The sequence below is a fragment of the Solanum pennellii genome, chromosome 3, assembly GCF_001406875.1.
Source record: "Solanum pennellii chromosome 3, SPENNV200".
Lineage (NCBI taxonomy): Eukaryota > Viridiplantae > Streptophyta > Magnoliopsida > Solanales > Solanaceae > Solanum > Solanum pennellii.
In genome coordinates, this window is record NC_028639.1 from 2,160,214 (window position 1) to 2,168,603 (window position 8,390).

Below are 8,390 nucleotides of genomic sequence, written 5' to 3' on the forward strand. Positions count from 1 at the left end.
AATAAAATAATTTGGCATTTGATTTTGGATAAATTGAACCACCTTTCAATGATCAAATCATTTGATTGAAATGTCTTTCTTTTTCATGCACAGAGAGCTAGATAAGCAGAAGTTTAGTTTAATTTTTTATGTAAAATATTTATATTAGAGCTCGTTTAATGGTTTAAAAATAATTTTTAAATCAAAAATAATAAATAAATAAATTTAAATGACTTTTAAGTAAAAATAAAAGGTAGGGAGATTTACTTTTGATTTTTTACTTATTTTAAGAGAGTGTTAGAATTAACTTAAAAGTTAATCAAATTTGACTTGTCAAAATGTTTGACAAATATAAAAAAATAACTTAAAATAAGTCAAAATGACTTAAAATAAATTATGAAGTATTTGGCAAGGTGATTTTTTTTTTTAAATGACTTAAACTAAGTCAAAAATCAAAAGTAGGTCTCCCCTACTTTTTACTTTTTAATGTAAAAATTATTTTAGTTTGAGTTTTAAAATTTATTAAAAAGTTTTTTATAACTCAATCCAGACGAGTTATAAATAATTTTAAATTTATATTTTTTAAATAACTTTTTATATATTTGTCAAACACTTTTCAAAATAAAAAGCAGACTCATAAAATAGGTGTGATCAGCTTTAGGTCAAATAGTCAATTCAAATACTATCTTAATACTTGATAAATGGTTGCGATCTTAAATTAAAAATAAAAATAAAAAGCAGTGTAAAACAAAAGATTTCCATTTTCAGAAAATCAGACAAAAAAATATGGATGCAACCGTTTCTCACGCAACGTCGGTAAAAGTTAATTATCTCTAAATCACAATTTATCGGCTAATTTTTCAAAATTCAATTGTTGGACCTTACACTTAATTAGTTTCATTCAAACTTAATGCTGATCATAGATAAATCATTCAAATTTCGATACCACAAAGTAATTCTTCTATGTTTATTTTGGCTAATCCAAATGATTAAGAAGAATAGGCGAAACTCATGAACAGGTTATTAAACTTGTTGGATGTTTTTCCTTAGGTACCTTAACTATGTCATTTTTCTGCAAAATCCTTGAACCACTCATGATTTGTTCTTTTTAAACACTGTAGGCTGATGTAACACAAAATGTGATTTCATGTCGCTTGAGCACGTAAAGACGTTTCGACTTAAGGCGCTTATGCGGATCCCTGAACTACCCACCAACGCTCTTCTTCCCTGAATAACCTTAATTTCTTTCCTTTTTATCTTATTTCTCCTCTTTTCTTTCTCTTCTATCATTAAGCTGGAGTTGCTCATCAAAATATATTTTTTCTTCATTAATTTCTTCTTAATCATCAAGTTTCAATATTGAAGTTATCTTGTTCATCGATTTTTTCTTCTTCAAGTCATATGTTTTTTTTTAGAGGAGGGGAGGGGGAGGGGGATGAAGGGGCTTTAGGTTTGAGAAATGATTATGGCGCTGGCCAGTAAATAAATTGAAGTTTGTTTGGTTGCAATTTTCACTTGGGTAAGATGAATCGCACGCGCACAATCAATAAAATATATTTGTGGAAGTTTTGTGTCACATAGCGTACCGTGTTTTAAAAGGAATAAATTATGAATGATCAAGAATGCAACAAAAAAATATTATAGTTGAGATATATGAAGGAAAATCCCAACAAATTTAAAATTTGTTTATATTTTGCCAGAAGAATGTTAAAGAATGACAAAAGTCCCACATCGGTGATTAATGAGATGGGTGGACTCCTTATAAGGCTTGGGCAATCCTCCTCCCTGTGAGCTAGCTTTTGGGGTGTGAGTTAGGCCTAAGACCTAATTTCACATGGTATCAGAGCAGGGCCCGTCTCACCCGATGTTGGGGTCCCCAAAATCAAAATTGCCCACGCCCCAGATGCTAAGCACTGGGCGTGAGGTGGGGTGTTAAAGAATGACAAAAGTCCCACATCGGTGATTAATGAGATGGGTGGACTCCTTATAAGGCTTGGGCAATCCTCCTCCCTGTGAGCTAGCTTTTGGGGTGTGAGTTAGGCCTAAGACCTAATTTCACATGGTATCAGAGCAGGGCCCGTCTCACCCGATGTTGGGGTCCCCAAAATCAAAATTGCCCACGCCCCAGATGCTAAGCACTGGGCGTGAGGTGGGGTGTTAAAGAATGACAAAAGTCCCACATCGGTGATTAATGAGATGGGTGGACTCCTTATAAGGCTTGGGCAATCCTCCTCCCTGTGAGCTAGCTTTTGGGGTGTGAGTTAGGCCTAAGACCTAATTTCACATGGTATCAGAGCAGGGCCCGTCTCACCCGATGTTGGGGTCCCCAAAATCAAAATTGCCCACGCCCCAGATGCTAAGCACTGGGCGTGAGGTGGGGTGTTAAAGAATGACAAAAGTCCCACATCGGTGATTAATGAGATGGGTGGACTCCTTATAAGGCTTGGGCAATCCTCCTCCCTGTGAGCTAGCTTTTGGGGTGTGAGTTAGGCCTAAGACCTAATTTCACATGGTATCAGAGCAGGGCCCGTCTCACCCGATGTTGGGGTCCCCAAAATCAAAATTGCCCACGCCCCAGATGCTAAGCACTGGGCGTGAGGTGGGGTGTTAAAGAATGACAAAAGTCCCACATCGGTGATTAATGAGATGGGTGGACTCCTTATAAGGCTTGGGCAATCCTCCTCCCTGTGAGCTAGCTTTTGGGGTGTGAGTTAGGCCTAAGACCTAATTTCACATGGTATCAGAGCAGGGCCCGTCTCACCCGATGTTGGGGTCCCCAAAATCAAAATTGCCCACGCCCCAGATGCTAAGCACTGGGCGTGAGGTGGGGTGTTAAAGAATGACAAAAGTCCCACATCGGTGATTAATGAGATGGGTGGACTCCTTATAAGGCTTGGGCAATCCTCCTCCCTGTGAGCTAGCTTTTGGGGTGTGAGTTAGGCCTAAGACCTAATTTCACATGGTATCAGAGCAGGGCCCGTCTCACCCGATGTTGGGGTCCCCAAAATCAAAATTGCCCACGCCCCAGATGCTAAGCACTGGGCGTGAGGTGGGGTGTTAAAGAATGACAAAAGTCCCACATCGGTGATTAATGAGATGGGTGGACTCCTTATAAGGCTTGGGCAATCCTCCTCCCTGTGAGCTAGCTTTTGGGGTGTGAGTTAGGCCTAAGACCTAATTTCACATGGTATCAGAGCAGGGCCCGTCTCACCCGATGTTGGGGTCCCCAAAATCAAAATTGCCCACGCCCCAGATGCTAAGCACTGGGCGTGAGGTGGGGTGTTAAAGAATGACAAAAGTCCCACATCGGTGATTAATGAGATGGGTGGACTCCTTATAAGGCTTGGGCAATCCTCCTCCCTGTGAGCTAGCTTTTGGGGTGTGAGTTAGGCCTAAGACCTAATTTCACATGGTATCAGAGCAGGGCCCGTCTCACCCGATGTTGGGGTCCCCAAAATCAAAATTGCCCACGCCCCAGATGCTAAGCACTGGGCGTGAGGTGGGGTGTTAAAGAATGACAAAAGTCCCACATCGGTGATTAATGAGATGGGTGGACTCCTTATAAGGCTTGGGCAATCCTCCTCCCTGTGAGCTAGCTTTTGGGGTGTGAGTTAGGCCTAAGACCTAATTTCACATGGTATCAGAGCAGGGCCCGTCTCACCCGATGTTGGGGTCCCCAAAATCAAAATTGCCCACGCCCCAGATGCTAAGCACTGGGCGTGAGGTGGGGTGTTAAAGAATGACAAAAGTCCCACATCGGTGATTAATGAGATGGGTGGACTCCTTATAAGGCTTGGGCAATCCTCCTCCCTGTGAGCTAGCTTTTGGGGTGTGAGTTAGGCCTAAGACCTAATTTCACATGGTATCAGAGCAGGGCCCGTCTCACCCGATGTTGGGGTCCCCAAAATCAAAATTGCCCACGCCCCAGATGCTAAGCACTGGGCGTGAGGTGGGGTGTTAAAGAATGACAAAAGTCCCACATCGGTGATTAATGAGATGGGTGGACTCCTTATAAGGCTTGGGCAATCCTCCTCCCTGTGAGCTAGCTTTTGGGGTGTGAGTTAGGCCTAAGACCTAATTTCACATGGTATCAGAGCAGGGCCCGTCTCACCCGATGTTGGGGTCCCCAAAATCAAAATTGCCCACGCCCCAGATGCTAAGCACTGGGCGTGAGGTGGGGTGTTAAAGAATGACAAAAGTCCCACATCGGTGATTAATGAGATGGGTGGACTCCTTATAAGGCTTGGGCAATCCTCCTCCCTGTGAGCTAGCTTTTGGGGTGTGAGTTAGGCCTAAGACCTAATTTCACATGGTATCAGAGCAGGGCCCGTCTCACCCGATGTTGGGGTCCCCAAAATCAAAATTGCCCACGCCCCAGATGCTAAGCACTGGGCGTGAGGTGGGGTGTTAAAGAATGACAAAAGTCCCACATCGGTGATTAATGAGATGGGTGGACTCCTTATAAGGCTTGGGCAATCCTCCTCCCTTTGAGCTAGCTTTTGGGGTGTGAGTTAGGCCTAAGACCTAATTTCACAAAGAATATATGAGTAAAAAAGGGTATACTATATATGTAGAAGTTGGTTTAAACACAACTTAATTATAAATATTAAATTATTCATATTCTTTCTTAATTCTTCCCTCAATTAGTCTGAAGTCAAAATCAAAGGGATAGGGAGTATAATTAACACGATTCCTCTTGTGTATTCGTTGGCCTAATTTTGACAATTAGGCATGTCTCATCATAAACAATATGTGACATCTTCCTAAGATGGTGGCAAATATAAAATAAATTGACTTTATTTTTAATTATTACACTAGTTTCCCTTTGTCTTTTATGTACACGATAAATGGAAATTAATGTTTAAAGATATATTTTGGCCTTATTTTATTTAACACCTTTCTGCTGGTTTGCCACTTACTAAAAGGAAAGGACTTATTTACGAGTTATTATCTCGAAAGGTTACTCAATTTTAAAAATTTATTTAGCAAAGTTATTAAACTTTATTTTATATCAATAAAATTATTCAATTTAAGCTTTTATATCAATAAAATCATTCAACTAAATCTATCACTAAAAAACATTTGATATAGCAAAAAAAATATTTTTATGTCATATAAATATGAACCCTAAAAATGAATATTTTTATAAATTGGAGAAAATCTCTCAATTTATAAAACAAATGGTAGTGCGAAAAAGTTCTTATTGTGCTTTACTAGAAAGGTCACAAACCTTTGAAAAAATCACAATCTTTTAGAAAGGTTGTCAATTTCCTTAAAAGTCACAATTTTTCATAAAAGTCATAACTTTTCATAAAAGTCGCAACCTTTCATTGAAAGTCACAACTCTTCATTTTTCATTCACACCTTTTAAAACTCAATAATTATTTGTCTTAGATATATAAAACTCAACTCATAATCAAAGGAAAGTATAATTATAGAGATTACTTATAATAGAGTTTGTGTTGAGAAACATGGAATTCTTTTTGAATAGACGAAAAGTTTTCACTTTCTAAATTATTGCTTCAATTCTTAAAGACAAACTTTTCTCTAATATATAATGCTCCTAGTCTCCTACTCCATTGAGCTTTAGAAAAATAATAGGAGTAATTATTACATTTATTAAAAAAATAAAAGGCTATTATTAATTATTAATGTTACGTAGCCCGTGTTACCTACTAAAGTATGCCGACCGGCCATAATGACTGAAACCAAAGATTAATTAGTATAATTAGTACTACAACAGAAAAATTAAACAAAGGAAAACAACAATTAAGCAAAAAAAGACAATTAAAAAAAGGGGACAGAAAATATATTTATATACACTATAATTTTACAATATAATCCATATTTATTGCTACGAAAAGTAATATTATATTCCAAACAAACTATGCTACAACAAATAAAATTCTTGCCACAACGATTATAACTTTAATAACATTAACTCAATTACTGACAAATATTATTAACCATCTATTATCCAATGTCTCTTTTGAAAATTTGCATGCACAAATATTAGTAGTATTAAAAAATCCCACTGACATGCAGCCTAAAATTGTTTAATGAATCGTTATCATTTGTCAGCTTAATTAGGCTTTTTCTATGGTCAATAAAAATTAATCGATGACATTATTGCTGTCTATGATTTATTTAATAATATGGTGGTAGATCAGACATCACATACATATTACAGCTAAATTCACCAGATAACATATGTGGTCCTGTTGTTTTAGTTTAATGTTGTTCACATTTGTTACCTTAATTTAATTATTAATTACTCTATTTTTGTACTATATATAGTGCCATCGTGGTTCGTGCGTACTTCAGCCTTCAAATACGTAGTATAAATGGTCCGCAACTTCCATTTATATGCTTATTGATTGGGTAGGGGTCATTTGGTAGCCGTAGATAGATAAACAAATTAAAAGTTATTCTTATTAGATTAGTCATTTATTATTTATATAAAAAAATAATTTATTTTGTTATTATGATAAAAAAATAATAAGGAAAAATTACACGGTTAAGCAAACTTATACTATTTAATTACTCAACATAGCTATAGTTTGCTGTAATTACCACTCGCGACTAACATTATACATTAATTACGTGGGCTGACTTCGAGTTTGTATGATTAACCATGTTTGTATATGTATAATTCGCCAGGATATACAAATAAATATGTATAATATATAATTTTTTAACCTATATAAATATACAATTCACCTCTCTCCTCCCTCTCTCAATCTCGCTCGCCTCTCTCCTCCCTCTCTCAATCTCACTTGCCATTTATACAAATGTATATGTATAATATACAGTTATATACAATTATATACATATATAATTCACCTCTCTCCACTCTCTTACCTCTCTTGCTCGTCTCTCTCCCTCCTCTCTCGATATCACTTGCCTCTCTCCTCTCTCCCAGTCTCGCTCGCCTATCTCCTCCCTCTCCCAATCTCTCTTGTTATATATATAAATACATATGTATAATATACAATTATCTAACCAATATACATATATAATTCACCTTTCTCCCACTCTTTTCCCCCTCTCTCTCCCAGTCTCGCTCGCCTCTATACTCCATATAACATGTAGCTACAAATTTTAATTATCAAACTATAGCTATGGAGAGTAATTAGTTATTTTTAAGTGGCTATATATGAAAGTTTTCCTAAAAATAATGGGTTACATAATTTTCGAACTAACTAGTATATTCAAATTATTATCCTTCATCTCGTATATCAAACGATTTCTTGTATATACGATGATCATCAATTTTTTTCTTTGAAAATGTTTGTACTCTTCTCTTCATATGATTCTTAGGATATTTTTGCTATAATAAGAGAGAGTTTCAAGCTGGAGCAGGCACGTCTTCGTTGATATGCCTGCTTTAACAAGGACATTTTTATTTTATTTTTTTAAAAAATGTATTGTTTCTTTTGTTTTACTTCAATTTAATCACTATATAATATTTTAAAAATTATGAGATCTATTTAATTGATTTTACTTTTAAATTCATATTAATCATAAATTTATTATTTTGAATAGCAGTAATATTTGTGTATATTTTGTAAATACACTTTAAGTAAGAAAATAATGATCGATAATGAAAGATAATTTAGTTATGAACCTCTTCACATTTTATTTGTGCAAAACAAAGAAGAAGAGACATTTACGACCACACAATTATATAGTATAATTTATTACCTCTTGAAATTTATCAAGATTAATAATATTTGTCAAATATTTATTTTACATTTAATGAGATAAATTAATATTTTAAAAATAATTTTATGAACAAATATTGAACCTGTACACAACAGTCCACCTGGTTTTTGTAACTAGTAAACATAATAAACTTTTGACTTTAGCTCAATCATAATTTCTACGTATTATAGTAAGGAAAAAAAAGTACTATAATTTATATAAATCACATAGTTTATAATGTAAAGAGTAAATTATATTTTATTTTTATTTTTTTAATTATAATAAATTCTTAAAAATTATACTTTATGCATACATTAAAGAGTTTCTCGAATACATTATAACATAAGTCGGATACATAATATGTAGCTTAGATACATGATAAAATAAACGGATACATTAACTACTGGCTTGGATACATTAATATATATATGTAGCTTGGATACATTAAATACATTATGAGAGAAATAAGATGTTTTGGAAATATAAGAAAACATAAAACGTGTATTTCAATAATTTTTCCAAAATCAATTTAACCTAGATGCCTGACTAATACTTTCTTTTAAGTAAATTATACTTGACATTACAATCAACAAATCAGAGTGGCGCAGCGGAAGCGTGGTGGGCCCATAACCCACAGGTCCCAGGATCGAAACCTGGCTCTGATAATGAGAAGGCTTACCAGCGTTGCAATTTTTTAATCCAAATTT

General features: G+C 35.3%; 1 non-coding gene across 1 annotated transcript; it reads left to right on the forward strand.

Moving 5' to 3' along the window:
- The first annotated feature begins 8,276 nt into the window (after nt 1-8,276).
- Nucleotides 8,277-8,348, forward strand: TRNAM-CAU. Its single transcript has one exon. It is a non-coding gene; the product is annotated as a tRNA-Met (tRNA).
- The last annotated feature ends 42 nt before the right edge of the window (nt 8,349-8,390 follow it).